The 16,001-nt window shown below is 38.2% G+C and overlaps 1 protein-coding gene across 1 annotated transcript in view; it reads right to left on the bottom strand.

Annotated features, from left to right (window-relative positions):
* The window catches only part of LOC124162786 (hemicentin-2-like), a 135,589-nt gene that overhangs the window by 38,055 nt on the left and 81,533 nt on the right, over window positions 1-16,001 (bottom strand). The gene's annotated exons all lie outside the window — the stretch shown is intronic.

Raw genomic sequence — 16,001 nt, 5'->3', positions numbered from 1 at the left:
GTGGAGGGAATGAACAATAAAATAGGTGTGATAATTAAAACCATAGGTAAAAATAAGAATTCCGCAAAATATTAAAAAAATGTGCATTTAACAATGTTAATCACTTTGATGTTAGAATTTTGCGTCTCCTACCCTTTGAATGCCCGACCTAATTAGAAATGAAATATCCCTATGCTCCACTAACCCTGATCCTCGGGATTTTGCACCAATGCTCCATTTACTCCTAGAGAGTGAGTATAAAGTGACTCAGTGAGTGCATGAATAGTAGCCTGGCTCGGCTAATTTCCACTCATGGAAACTGGCGACATCTGGCATTCTGCTTCTTCTGGAAGCCACTCAGAATCAGTGGAATGGAAAGAGTCATAAAAGAGGAAGAAGGCAGACTGAAAGGTTGACACGGAGAGGCAAAGGCAGCCAAAGAGATTGAAGCGAGAGTGCCACCCACGGATGATATCACTTTTCTCCACATTTACTCACTATCTCTCTCTTCTACGTCTTTCAAAAAGATTGCCACCCTCTTTTAGCCAAATTTAATTTTCTAAGAAATCCATCACGAAGTGCCAAATACCGAGGCTGTAGTCAGAAATTTGTCTACGTGGGACGAGGAAGAGGGTGTGGAGGAGGATATATTTCTGGAGGAGGGGTTACTTGAAGGAGGTAAAACTAAATCAAAAAGGTCCTTATTTTTAAAGTTTTTGAATTTATTTTTGGAAGCCCCCAGATTTGTTCCGCTTGGTTAGAAAATAAATCGTGAAAATTATTTTTGCAATTGAATACAGGGAAAACGTGCCGCATCCCACTTGAAGCTTTGAAATTTTGGTACATTTTGGTGTTTTTCGGACATAACTGAAGATATCACTCTCGAATTATTCAATAAATTTTCTGTTTTTTTTTCCACTCGTTAGACATTTGTATTGTATCACCTCATATATCCTTCATTCCTCCCCTTTGGTTCCCGGGATATCGCACCAAGAGTGAGCGCGCGCCACCCAAGGCAAACATTTTGGATTGCAATCGGGTTGCATATTAAGCTCAATATTTGCTGATCATTTTCACACATCGTAAAAGCATTAAATTCTTTGGTTTAACTTTGAGCTTCGTTTACATAGCCTTGAATTGTATATTTACCACTGTCAATTGCTAAAAACGGGGTTAGTATCAATGATTCATTCTCCATATTTGCTTTTATCTAAATTCAGTCTGAATATTCGCAAAATCTTTCACTTTGGGGCCCGGGCGGCGATGATTAATAAACTCCGATTTTGATAAATTTCGGATCTGAGCCCATGATGTAAGTTGGCAACTTTCCCACATAGGGTATATTTGATCCTGAAAAAAATCATCTACCAAAGATATTGCCATCTATCCTGGGTATGTAGTAATTTCCAAGTATAACACAATACTCTTAATTTCACTTACCCGAGAGGGTATTCTTAATTCAAGGACACAGGATACCATTCTATGCAAAGGTAATATATTTTTTTTCCGGAATATATTCTTGGCCCCACCATGATAATAAAATACTATCTTAAAATAAGAAAATATTTAATTAAGCCGAGCACCAATTTAAGCAATTAAGTGGGCCCCTTTCAATTGAAAAGTATCTTTCATTGTTATTGAATAGTACCTTCTGCAAATCTGGGAGAAACCAGTTTGGAGTGCCGAGGATAGCAAGAGGTTTTTTCTCTGTTAAACTTTCGCAAAAACAGTACAGGTGACTCCGCATGGGCATTATTTTCAGCTAATTCTATGCCTTAAGTGCCCTTAGATGGACATTCCATACTTTTTTGTTGAGGGAGCATATATCTTCACAGATAATATCAACCTCAATGAGAGGCACTTTCCTCAGAGGGTTTTTCACATCGCGTGAGGTAATTAAATTTGGCGAAAGTTCTTGCAGCAGTCGCGTTATGGACGCTTGCTAATGTTTTACTTCTTTGAAACAACTCCGAAAATAGCAGATTAGGACCTTTTACACAGGAAAGTGGAAGAATCAGGAGCACAATAACAAGAACACCCATACATTAGAGAGGGAAATTTTTACCCAGGTTGGATTTGAGCCCGCGAACTCCGGCTTCGACATCAGCACGCCACCACCGAGACCGGAAAATCTATGCACCAGAGTATTAAATTCGACGACGCGTAATATTTCTAATTAAATCCAATTTGCATTACCTTGAATTCCATTCTGCATATACGAGGTTAGGTTAATAAAGGAATAATGAATGGTGCTTGGTCACGTGGAATGATTTGAGCTATCAGCTATACACCGAAGCGTAGATGTTTTGTACTCTTGACCCACTAAGCGGTATAATTAGTGCTCAACACTAACCACCAGCTCATTTATACACTCATGGAACTGCGACCTCCCAAAAATTACTCTCTATTAGTTATTCCTCAGGAAAAATGCCGGATGAATTCATTAATTCTCTGCATGATCACTAAAAAAGCCTAGACCTTTGAAGAATAATTATTATTGAATTATAATTTTATTTTTCCGTCCTTCAACAATTGCTTATTTAATTTTTTAAATTTAATTTTTTTAATTCCAAGATTAGATTTGTTTTTTTAAACCTACAAGCCATAAAACATAATAAGCATATCTCTCAATGAAGCATATTGGTACCGAAATTTTCTCCAAGTTTCCACTGGTAACGTACCAAATTCCATAACAACAATATTCAACAACCAATACCGTTATCCACATGAGTTAAGCACATGATTACTCTATGCTTGTGGGTTGCACAAAATAAGAGGGCACTCGCTCCAAATCTGGGTAATACCTAGGAGTATTATATATTACATATTATTACTATAAAACATAATCCTTAAGGAAAAAATAAACAATTTTAATTGAAAAGATGAAAATAATGACCTGCGGTCCCTGAAATTATTGAAAATTTCAAAATATATTTCATGAAAAAGTTAAAATGCCTTTTGGAAGCTCATTTCAAAAAAGAAAAACATGATGCGCATGTGAGATTATATTCGCTTTCGCTAAGAGACAAGGATGATATCTACTGACCAGCTAGTACTAATTTATAGCCTAAAATGCGCACCACGTCTTTCGTTTTTGATATCCTCACCCTTATAAATCAACCTTCACATTTAACGATCGAATTAGTGATTGAAGCAATTTATTGAATAGTATTTTAAATTGAATGTTGATTTCATTGGATTAGTTCTAAGTTTTATAGAAAATCGACTATGAAACTCTGAAACTTAATGCTTGCCAAAAAACATGTCGGAAGGAGTTAAGTTATAATGCTTGAGATACTAATGTTAAGATACCATCTATATGACCAGAAATTTTCACGTTGATGGGTCAAGTTTCAGACATGTCCGGCGTCCTCAATAGACTCGCATGAGGCCTGCTGTGTGCCTATCCCCGGGATAGGTCATTGCATTTCACAGAATTAATAATTTCACCTCGTGCCCGCTGCCTCTATGAACCGGTTGAGGCCATAAAGGGAGTCATAGGATGGCCCCTCGGCGATTAACTTCCAAGTCCAGGTCGGAGGATTTGCTCTGCCGGAAGGGGGATCAGCGTCACTCATAATGCTCGCAGCAAGCCTGGAGATGAGCAGAAGCAGCGAACGTAAAGCAACCAATGAGATCGAAGTCAATTACGCACGTCAGTGAGCTACGTCGGGATGGATTATTTTTTAATCACCTTGACGCACTGTTTTTGAAGTTATGCCCGTGTTTACCTTAAAATGGAGCCAACGCAACGCGTCTTTCGTGTCCTTTAGATCGTAAAACCACATACCTTCCATATATCGAAGGTACAGTGGACATTATAACCCGCATATTCTAGTAGTGCCATATCTTTAATCCAAGGGAACAAATATAGCACATCATTCGGCATGGGCAAGTATATAAATGCACTCATGCGCGTAACGGCGTACGAAGTCATTTGTTTCATGTATTGATTTGAAGAACGCCCGTCGCGGAAGAGCGACAAATTAGAGTTTTTCCCTCCTACAGTACCTAAGTATCCATTCCGTCCCTGTGCGGCATATCGTAGTACCCCAAATTATGTTAATGTTACATAATTTTTTTAATTTTTAATTTCGCCCTTTGATGTTTTCGTATTTGAGCTCAACCACTTAGTCGTTCATTAAGCGACTAATGATTTTTTTGCATTTAAATTATTTATTAAACTTCAATTTTTATTGATGGGGTAACTGAGTTACCCCGCAGAGTTGTTGGCGGGAGGAAAAAAACACGTTTGTTACATACTTTAGGGATAAAAGTTGAATACAAAGAATTTTATTATATTATAACTTCAACAACGCCAATCTTCTACATGATGATGCCTATTGTACTTGTTTTTTTCATAGCATGTTAGTCAATGCACAGTTACAATAACAAAATATGAAATATTCCTGTCATTTCGCAAAAAATCGATATAAAAACCTAAATGTGGCTTAAGTTGTGCAAAACAAGGTGTTATATCATTAAAATAGAGCCATGGTGTTGAATTATAGGAAAGACTAAAATAGAGCCCATAATTTATGAATTACAAATGGGGTACCTGTAATACCTCACACAATCGTTCGCGTGAGTTTGGCAGGCACAATCACAGAATGGATATGAATGGATTTCGCTTCCTGTACCAGAGTGGACTAAAGACGTCAACACCTTGTTCTAAAAGCCTAATCTGAGATTCACATTGGAGGAATATGGCTTAGTTTTGTGACTGGTAGGATACTTGACTGGCAATAGGGAGATCCGGGTTCGAATCGCAGCTAAGCCAAGTGATTTTTTCAAAGCGAATTTTCGATCGTTGGTCTATACGTACTTAATTGCACCCGTGCGAGTGACAACGTTATTTATTCATGCAGCGCTTTTCTTATTATTATCAATCGGCTCGTTTTTCTTTTTTACATTTTCTATAATGTTGCCATTTGAAAAATAATGAGACTGAAATTTTATCGTTAATTGATCCGACAACTACTTTCGGAGTTATTTTCGACGAAATACGATGGCCTTAATCCAGAGGTGGGCAAATAGCGGCCCGCCACAGCGTTTGTGATGGCCCGACACTAGAATTAAAAAAAAATGAAAGAGAACACTTGTCTCTTTAAATTAATTATATAATTGAATATGCTAGCAGCTAGAAATCTAAATAATATAAAATCAACCAAATAAATAAGTAGAATAGAACAGCCACTATTGTTTTATTTTTAATATACAATTTATACTTTTTCTGTAATTAAAGATAATGAATTTTAACTGATGAATAAAATCATTGTCAACGGTGTGGCCCTCCGGTAACCTCCGCTCATGCGAAGTGGCCCTCGAGCCCAAACAATTGTCCACCCCTGGGCTTAATCGATTCGCGTATAATTTTACGTCTTCTCAAACTCTCGTCGAACGGATCACCGCAACTCAGCTATTCCTCGGCCTTGCGCACGGTTCTCGCGTGTTTCCGTGCTGTTTACACACTAGTCAGTTATTTCTTCCCGCAATGGAAGCCTCTCCTGGAACTTTTCAATGCACCATAACGCGGGTGATGCAACCGACCCTTGAAAAGTAAGTGGCAACTGGTGCCTTTTTCTTATTTTAATCTTACGAGAGAATGGCTGAATGAGGAAGATTGTTATGCATTTATACCTTAGGCTTCTTTACTACCAACCGAAATCTTTTGATGGGTTTCCATTAGGAGTGAACGACCCATTCGTAAAAGAGAAGATAAATAATGAACAGGAGGCATGTGCCTTCTCAAATGACAAAAATGATAGAAAGTGTCATCACCAGATCTATAGGGAAGTGGGTTTTCGCACACAATTTATTAAAAAAATGAAAAATAAATAAAGATGTTAAAGTACTGATTTTTACCTAGTTTTTACTCAAGTATTTTACTGTTCAGGGGAAAAATAAATATCTTCACCTATCCGTTCGGCAAAATATCTATCTTAATTTATCTTTGCTGTCGAGCCTAGTTTCTTGGAGAGTTTCTTGGACGATGTTCTCTGCCTCTCGCCGAAAAATAACTATTCTTAATTGTTCAAGTAATCTAACTACTCTTTCATTGTGTTTATTAGCATCGTTTACAAAAGATGAAAGGTGAAAGGGGCTTAGAATCAGGTTCGAATTCGACGCCTCCACCACCAGTACCCGGAAGTTGGGCTTCCCGTACACCCATTCTCATCTGGGAAGACCCGAATATCCTCAACAAAGTCCGACGCGAGCCATTCTTTTCCCAGACTCCTTTCATTACTCCCGCACTCACACATGATCCCGCGGTCTCTTGCCCTCTAATTAACTTCAACCCTTCCCGTCATTCGTTCCTTACGGCAGTCTTACATCTGCGATCCCACACGTACCTCATCACCTGAATTCACCTAATCTCGCAAAGCCCGGAAAAAATTCCTACACTCCACGTTCTCGGATACCCTTAGGAACGTCCTACGGCCACTCGCAGCACACGGCCCTTAATTTTATTCTCTCGCCGATCCCCTCGTTTGACTTACGCCGCGAGCGTGGAATACTCAAACGTCCTTCCTTCCGCAAAGCGGCAAACAGAAGAGCAGCGGAAAAGGCTGCCCAATTAATAGCCTGAGCCCCGCGGGAAGAGCGTGCGGCGAGGCCGGGTGAAATGCAGAGGTGAATACCGTGAAAATACCGTTAAACTCGCTTATAACGAATTCCAGGGACCGCCATCCTATTTAGTTATACCCGGGAATTGATTATATTGATAATAAAGGACTCGGCCTTATAACCCACAGGATTTCCGCATAATATTCGGTGAATCATCTTTATTAAATCAATAGATTCGTAGCATTCAACCATTCTCCCACGGCTTACATCAAACGGCTGAAAAGGTAAGGGTCTTAAGATAACAGTATTTTAGCAGTAGAACCATGTGGTGATGGCCACACGGAACCCACAAGGAACGGGATGTTTACGGGGAATATGTCACTGGAAATGTAGAAAAATCAAACTTTATTGTCATTCATGACAGTTTTATGCACGATTATTACAAAAGAGGATCCACAAGCCGGCCTATAAATGTGTTGTCACCCACTGCCCATTTAAATGGGTTTAAAGAAATTGTTACCCGCGTCGCTGACGGACAAAATAATCCGAGTTTCTCTGAGAAATAATATATAATTAAGGGTATTAACCGAATTTTTTATGCATAAAGATGTGATCAATGAAATTGATAACTTTTCAACACCATTCCCCGCAATCGCAAACATTACAATGCAAAATATTGGGAAAAAAGAGGATCGCGCAGCTATTATCACCACGCTCAGAATATTTTTGAAATCAGATTAAAATGCGACCTAACTGGCAACGGAAATCAGCCTTTTATGATTGAAATCGGGCCTCCTCACTGCAGTCCCTTTGGTTTCATGCCTCGAGTGCAGTAGAGCTAGCAATCATATAAAAAGTAAACTGAAAGCCAATCCTCCAAATTACCATTCTAGTTCACCATTTGGCACAAAATACATTGAATATGATGTAAGACCTTTCGATGAACACGTCATTCATCGAAACGTCGGGAGATATGCAGCCAAATACCCGGTGGAGAAACCAAGAACCCTGCAAATTGTAAATTATATTTATTGGAGCTCTGAGGCAATTAACAACTGTTCCAAACAGCTCTCCCAACCAATTTTGTACCAGCTTCAGGTCACCTGCTGGTTCATGCAATGGAATTGTTGTTAGTAATGACCAGCTGTAAAAGAAAATTATTTACAGTTTTGTTCGCTACGCGTGAGAGAGTGACACGATTGACATGCCATCCTGTAAGGCCACTTGAAAAATTTCGCTGAATTCCTTCCATTTGATACCTGCCGAACATGTTTTCTATTTGACCCGACCTCGGTGGCAGTGAAGCTAGGTCCTCATCTGCCATAACGAAGGCTCGAGTTTTGCTTCAGTATTTGTTGGCGATAATGATGTTCGATTGTTTGGGCATGTGTATTTCAGCGGTTTGTTAATGGTTGTTGAGTTGGATATATTTCATTCAAAATTCCGTCCCAAAAAGCTGGTTTAGAGGTGGTTTCAATACCCAAAATATGCACGGATGTGCAGAGAATTGCGTTGCCGTAATGCCCTAACTCTCTTGACCTCTGCATTCTAATCCAGGATATTAGGCCTGAGTCAGTATGAAACTCGGTTATATATCCCGAGACTCGCTTTGCTCGCTGGGGGGGCTCTGCCCCCCCTAGGCTCCCCCGAAAAAGGCCTGCGGCCTGTTATGCTCACTGTGGGAGGTCTTACACTTTTTGTTTGCTACTTGTTACTTAACGATCGTTTACTTTTAAGCTGGCTAGCTTAGGTATAAGCAATATTTCCACTTTCACGTAAAACGAGCGCATGGTACGTAGGCTACAATATGAATGTAAATATTTATAAAGAGAAACGTTTTACTGAGGGGCTGAAAAAGTAAAATAAATTTCTACGAGTTTCTCTAACTTATTCAATTCAAATACAAAAAACGTTGAGACCACGTTCCACTGTAACACCCAATGTATACGTAATATCATAACATAACGACTTTACGAATTACAATGAAAAACACGTTTATTATTTATTTTCCACAAAACTCAACCAAATTCTTGATATACGAATAAGATGTAACAGCTGTTCCCCTTCGTGAGCGAATTATGTAGGGACTGAATATCAATATCCAGAAACAAATGCGCCTTAGCATGAATTGGGGCTAGTTTGACGAGTTTTATCGAAATATTATTGATCGTGATATTATTAAAATATTATTAATGATTTCACTTCAGAAATACCTCTATTTAAAGTTTTAATGAATCGGGATAAACAAATATCTCAGCTTTAATATCCAACGCAATGCGCAATAAATCTGGTGAGTAACGGATCACAGCTTTTGGTGTACAAGACATTGTGAATGTCAAGATTTCGATAATTTTCACAGCTGAATGACTTAGTCACTCAAGGAAACGTGATTTTCGCAAGACAAATAATTGAATAAGGAATACCTTTATTTGCACTTATCTTCCATATTGTATTATTCACTGCCTATTCACTCCTGCAGCTCACGGATAACATTGTACATTAAAAAGGACTTTAACGGAAAAAAGAACGTAAACAAAAATAAAAAGTTATCACCATCACAAAAAATGAAAATATAATCAATTTTACCTACCTATACTATGTAAGACTTGTTTAAAAGTCTTTCTACTACAATCGTGTATCGCCCATAAGATACGAACTATAGAAAACAGCACGAATCATATTTCTAAATTGGCATTTAGTACACTGTTGACTTTGAAATTAATAAACACCACACTTTCGATGTAATATACCAAAACAATAACTAATTTCCTACCTCATACTTCTCCGCTTTTCATTTGATTGCGCTTTGATTTAAACAGATGTTTGTTCTTGCGGAAAGAAGACGCAAAGAAATAGACACTTCAAATATTACTTTCTTAATTTCCTTCCTTATATTTATCAGTTTAATTCCTTTATCTTCTTTCCCAATTGTTTGCATAAACAAATATGTTGCTATGATTGTTCGTTTGTATGACTGCCGCGCCGCCATTGGAATTTGGTGGCAATTTTTTTAACTAATCCCCATACTCAATTTTATATGAATAGACAGAAATATAATTGTAAATTTAGTGTTTTCATAATTTTTCCTGGGGTTTCAGACAATTTTAGAATTTATTAGAATTTTTGCCGTATCTCGTCTCATTCACCCCAAACATTTGTATGAGTGAGTGAATGAATGAATGAATGAGTGGTCGTTAAGGGGCTTTATGATACATAGATACTTGCGTTGAATAACTCTCAGATCTCCAAGGACGACAACAGGATGTTTGCTATCGAAACGTAGGTATCAGGTGGAGCCACTGAGCTGGGAAGTTACCTGAAAAAATCTGTCATCCACTTGGATAGCCTAAACGCATTCCGGTAGTGCATAATTACCACGAAGAATACTTAATTTCAAATGATCAATTTTTTTTTAATTTAGTAAATGTGTCTTAACTGGTAAAAAGTTATTTTCTAGGATACATGATCCATACAGCATGCACTGAAATATTGTTTTACGTAGAAGGTGAACGTGTATTCAGACCCTACACTGCAGTACCCTCTTGGTTTTTCCATACCGGGGAGAAACACGCGGAATGTGGCTTTACCTCAGTAGGTACCTAATATTGAAACAAAATTTCGCTCGTCATTTTCCCTGCTAGCTCCAAGTTAGGAATATGAGAACGCCAGTCAGTGTTAATACTAATGATTTTGGATTCATTCACGGGAAAATTAGCTACAAAGAGAATAAATATGTATTCGTTATAACTCGTATTCTTCAAATCGGAAATTAAATTCAGAGAATCATTGGATTGTATCATGAAAAAGAGGAGAGGTCAAAGACTACAAAATAGATTTTTGCTTGCAGGATCGCCCTAGGATACTCTATGATGCCAGTCAAAGTCAAAAACATGTATGAGAGTCACTCCAAGTCATCCGGAAATAAAATCCAACCGCCTAGCCTCCCTTGATTGATCGACCGGAAAATCGAGGGAATAGATAAGAGGGTAAAAAATATATTTTTTTTCACTTACACTTCTCGCAAGCCAGTAATTACTCGTGGAAATGTGACAATGAATAATAGTGGGGTGGGAATGCGAACGATTGCCAAACATATATCTTAAATAACGAAAAACTCCATTTATTTTACCAATCAACGACAATGTTTTTCATTAAGAAATCAACTGAATAGTGACGGTATAACAATTGCAAAACAATGAACTAAAATGTTACATTGCAAAAAAAGCAGCATTACCATAAATGTCTGAGTTTGTATCTACAATAATTCAACCATCACTGCCAAAAAACAGGATTTAACTCATCAAACGCATCACCCTTTTCTCCAATATCTTTTTCATTTTAATCGAATCTTTTCATGGTGAAAATGATAATAATTTACTCTTACACGGGTTCCATTTTTACACGGTTTAAGTTTTTGGCATTGAAATTTACTGTATAAGCTGTTTTATGTAGGTAGTCATACATGTGCTAAAGCTCGACGTATCTTTGTTGTCTCACGTTTCCTATTCCTCCAGATTTCACCAGAAATAATACAAGGAAAGGACAGGTTTATGTGTGTTCCTACTGTACGGTATGCCTCGACCATAAACATTGCGGTCCGGGGCCGGAAGGTAAAGACACGAGATTTATCATCTATAATTTATTCATAGAACAAGGTTGTAAACCACATTTCAGCGGGTGCGAATAAATGTAAGTTATGGTGGCCATTCTGAGCTTTACAACGGCAGTTAAACCATTTTTACTTCCTTCACTTCTTGGCACATTCCTGAAATCAACCCAAGGCCGGATGACTTCTTAAGTTCCTTCCTTAGGTGAAAGGAGTTCTCACTTAACTTGATAAAATTCAATAAATGCTGATGCTCAACGGATTTCGCGTACTGAACTCCATCTTTCTCAGAACATACGCTTAAAAATATGACTTGAATAAAGAATGGGATACTTATATGAGAGTATGACAAACACACTATTCATAGTTCACTGTACGTAGTCTAAACACAGCGATGGGGGCCGCTGCAGGAATCTGTTCGCAGTCGTATGATTTCAAATCTCAGAAATCGGAGAATCAGCGTATTTGGACCAACTGATGAGTAAAATTTGTTAAGCCTTCAACGGAACACGATGTACAATCATAAAGACAACTGCAATAAGACTGAAAGTTGTCTAGTTGATAATAGGGATCTTCTCGACCGTGCTATGCATTTCTTTTAAAATATAGTTCAACTGTTCGTATCTTGGTAATGGCTTCCCTCTTGTTAGCAAATACTTCTTTCACTAAGCCTATCTTCTCTTACCACCCACATCCAAATCTCATCTGACCTCATGTTTCTTCACTCAATTATCAATAGAGCTTTCCTTTACTCCCATCTCATTTCGTTATTTTCAATGCAAATTCTAGCCCACACAACCTGCCGCGTAGAAACTTCTTACCAACCTAAATTTAATCTGCCAATATCCCAACGATCGCTATTTTACGTTTATTTTCCCTTCTCTGTCACTTCTTGTGCCCATGACATACTATGTGACTCACACAATCGCTTAAATTCACATTGTCGGTTACAGTGCCTCTCTATCTAATTTTTTTCCATTGTACCATGTCTTTTAACCATGTTGTTCTTCGTTATTTATGAATTTATGTATAATTATTACTACCCTGAACCCAACGAAAAAACCTTCGTGCTGTTTTTGGAGTTCATTAAAGAAATAAATTTAACAGTATCCCCAATGAATCGTGATACACTCATTTCGAAGATATTATAAACCAGTTCCTGTACTACCTTCCAGGGCATATCAGTAAAACGGTAAAAAATAGCCAGCCTAATCTAAGAGGAGAAACCCATTCCCATTCTAAATATGTTCGATGGAGCAATGCAGATATATCAGCATTTACGCAGCGTACTATATGATTATTTTTGAACCGTCTTCTCATTATGTGAATGAGAGAGTAAATAATTAACTGAGAACGAAATTTTCCGTAAAAATGTTTAGATTTCTGTTTGATTTAAAACGTACCTTACTCGATTTTGAAAGGTGATGTTTCCATTTAGTGCCTGAAAGACGTCAGTATGTATTTTCATTTGTCCATGCTTCGGTGGACAAGGGCTTTTCAAAATTCTTAGCGATAGTTATTTCCACCGTTTATTTCATTGAGTGCATTGCCCTACAGTCGGATAAAATGTTAAAATAAACTGTGGCGAATGGATTTATACAAAAGGCGGCTTACCTATAGAAGATAAAAACGCCCAAGAAATTTCTTGCGGAATGGAAGGAAGTCCTCACGGCAACTATAGAACACCTCATCCTCTCCGGACACTAGGCAAAAAGGCGGCCGGGGTACTGACGAAGTAGGCCCAAGGACCGATAGCACCACTTGGTCTGGCCAAAGGCGAACTTTCCCCAGCGAACGGACCCGCACATCAAGACTGCATGTGGGAGAGAAAAAACGGCATTGAATAGAGGAATGAACCCGGATAACTGAATGTTTACGAGACCTAATCGCGTATCCTGAAGGGAAACGTCTCCTGTATTCTGGTTACTTGAAGTGTAAGTTTTTAAGTAAAAAATAGGACTTTGCTTGATTATTAATTAGTCCTGGATGAATGAGGAAAAACGGTCCCCTCTCCCCACGCTCCAGGGACCTTTTAATACGGATATGGGTTTTTGATGCTCGAATATTCTAGCTGTTTTTTTTCATTTAACAAAGCAGAATTTCCCTTTTTCGCCTTATTTTCTTGCAGCCACTCGTTGACTATTTTCATTTTCTTACTTAATGCTGACAATGGCTGCAAAAATTATTAATTATACCGAGCTAGTGAAGTCTAACGACGAAATACGGTGATAGCCTTAGCATTAAAATACATGGGACATCGTGATCGAACATTTATATGTGCATTATTTCAGATAGGCAGTCTCAAATAACTGAGCACCAAAAGATCGAGCAATTGATCGATACAATTGACTGTGGCGACTTTTTTTTATTGGTGCATAACAGGTGACTTTCCGGTGCGTAAAAAACGTTCATATTCATTTTCACGCCATGGAGCACTGGTGCTAACGTAAGTTGATAAATAGGAGATTTTCTTATCGTTGCGTATAGTTACCAAGAAACAATTACAACAGGTTCTAGGGAATAGCTACAGTAAAAATGATCTTGCATAATCATTCGCTTTCAGTTAAAAGATAAACTAAAAAAATTTAAAAAAGACATTCGAATTTATCTGAAAATAAAAGCAACTTTATGTGGCTATTTCTATTGTGCAACTAACTTCTTCGATGGCCACATGGAAATTAATTTCCAATGTGAAGTGAACCAAAAGCTTTCTACAAAGAAACGGAGGCTACACATGTGTACAACCCATATCTATTTCGAAACATTATGAAAAGGATTCAAATTTCTACATTTGTTTTTGTCTGAGCTTTCGATTTAGAATTTGAGATTAGAGCTATGAACTGCTGCTTTAAAGGAGTCAACTCAGACTGAGCTTTTAGGGCTTACTCTGTGCAGTCCCCATGAATCTCTTTTTTTACAATCTAGCTTTGCCTGGTCGGCCACATCCCCTCCGCTGTGGCTGTCAAGCCTTCTGTTCCCCAACTTATCTTGTCCTTAATGAAAACGCTTGTACCGATGCCGAAGGTAAAAGATTCGACAGATGCGTCGAAAAATTGAACGGAGATAATTGCATCAGTCAGCGTTGCTTAGCAAACTAAGTTCGACAAGGATTAAATGGGTCGTCCATTCACCCTTGACATTGCAAATCCCTAAAAGGACTTTCCTAACTGTTCCGTCAGATGCCTTCCATTCTCCAGTTGATGGCAGGAAAAGAAACAACTTCCTCGTTGCACAAATGTACGAAATTCCACAGAGGTAAAAATCATTCCCCCTTACTTGAATTAGAACCCTATATTTTTCCTCGGTTGAATTTCGCACATTAGAGCATTTAAGGTGACTACGCAAAGTTATCAACACGGACCTTCGCGGTACAATACAATCTTCCTCATTCTTCATGATAAAGTTTTATTATAATTACAAACTTTCAGGTTTCGGTAGCTCAGTATCATTTTCTTGGTCTCACCTAGAATAATGCTCTGAATATAACCAGAATATGGCAGAGAGCCGGGTCGGTGAGCATTAAAACAAGTGTGAAATTTACAATTGCGTTTAATTACAAATATCAACGAAATTTACAAAGTATCGTCTAAGACGATTTCTTATCCTCGTCATTCAAAAATTCCAACACTAAGCGCGAGTAAGAACGTCAACAATGGCATTGCGATCGAAGGTAGGGACGGGCAAGTTACGTTGAGCTTGTGAGACCGTCCCCTGCTCGCTGACGGGTAAGGGCCGAGTGAAAAATTGAAAACCATCCATGTTCGATAAAACACATGCTAGTGTTTCCGAAGTGAAAAGCTCAAGGAGATCACACTGAAAATGTCGTACCCTGATCTCTGACGGGTAAGGGCCGAACGAAAAATTCCTTGGAATGAAGAATATGCTAGGAGGAAAGCGCTTCCAGACGTCTTAAGAAGCGGTTGATGCCTGCAAAGCAGCCATTTTGACAATCCCTACTTCGGAATGGAATAAATGTTATAACGACTGGTTCCATCGAATGCAAAAGTGCATTGACTATCGTGGGGAGTACTTTGAAAAAAAAATAAAAAATTTCATTAGTGTACCTCTTCAAGTATTCTTCATTCCCGACACTTAAAAGGCTACCCTCGTATAAACAATTCCATGCTGAAAATTTTGTTTTTGCAATCCATTTAAATTTGATATCCTCTTTTGTTTCACAATTATAACTTATTGAAACGAAACTAACGTATAAATTGTTAGTATAATTACGGAAACGTTGCCATCGAGTACTGGCGGTAAAAACGTTACTTTTTGAAAAATGTATTTTTTGTATTTTTCATTTTTGCGTGGTCAGGGAAATATTTGTACGTACGCGCCAGTTCTTTTATTCTGGCACGACTAAGGTGCGCGACAGGTGACCTAATGACTGATGGAACTTGGATAGGCGACATAGTAGCAGAAATTACGTAACACAACTTAATCTTCTAGACATTGGCCTTCCCAAACGATAACGAGAAGACCAAAAGCAGACTTGCAGTATGAGGATGAATAGTCATTCATTCCTGTAAAATTACCCTCTGGTGTGATATATATGATACAACTTTTTCTTCGAAAGCCAACGATTGAAACAGCCAAAAATGTAGCCCGTAGTGCCAACAGGTGCAACATTTAATTTTTTATGGTTTCATGGCATCCTACCTCGGCTGTGTGGCCATATTTGAAAAGACTATGCAAGCCGAACTGCAGCCGGTCTTTTCACTATAATTTCTCTAGCGAACAATATGACAAGGGCATTCCATAAGTGTATATCTCTTATTTCCTCACGTCAAATCCAAAAATCCAGCCACGAAGATTAAAAGGCAGTATGACAAGTCCAAAAGTAGTATAA

Source organism: Ischnura elegans, chromosome 7, assembly GCF_921293095.1.
Source record: "Ischnura elegans chromosome 7, ioIscEleg1.1, whole genome shotgun sequence".
NCBI classification, from domain to species: domain Eukaryota; kingdom Metazoa; phylum Arthropoda; class Insecta; order Odonata; family Coenagrionidae; genus Ischnura; species Ischnura elegans.
This window is presented reverse-complemented; position numbering and strand designations above follow the sequence as displayed.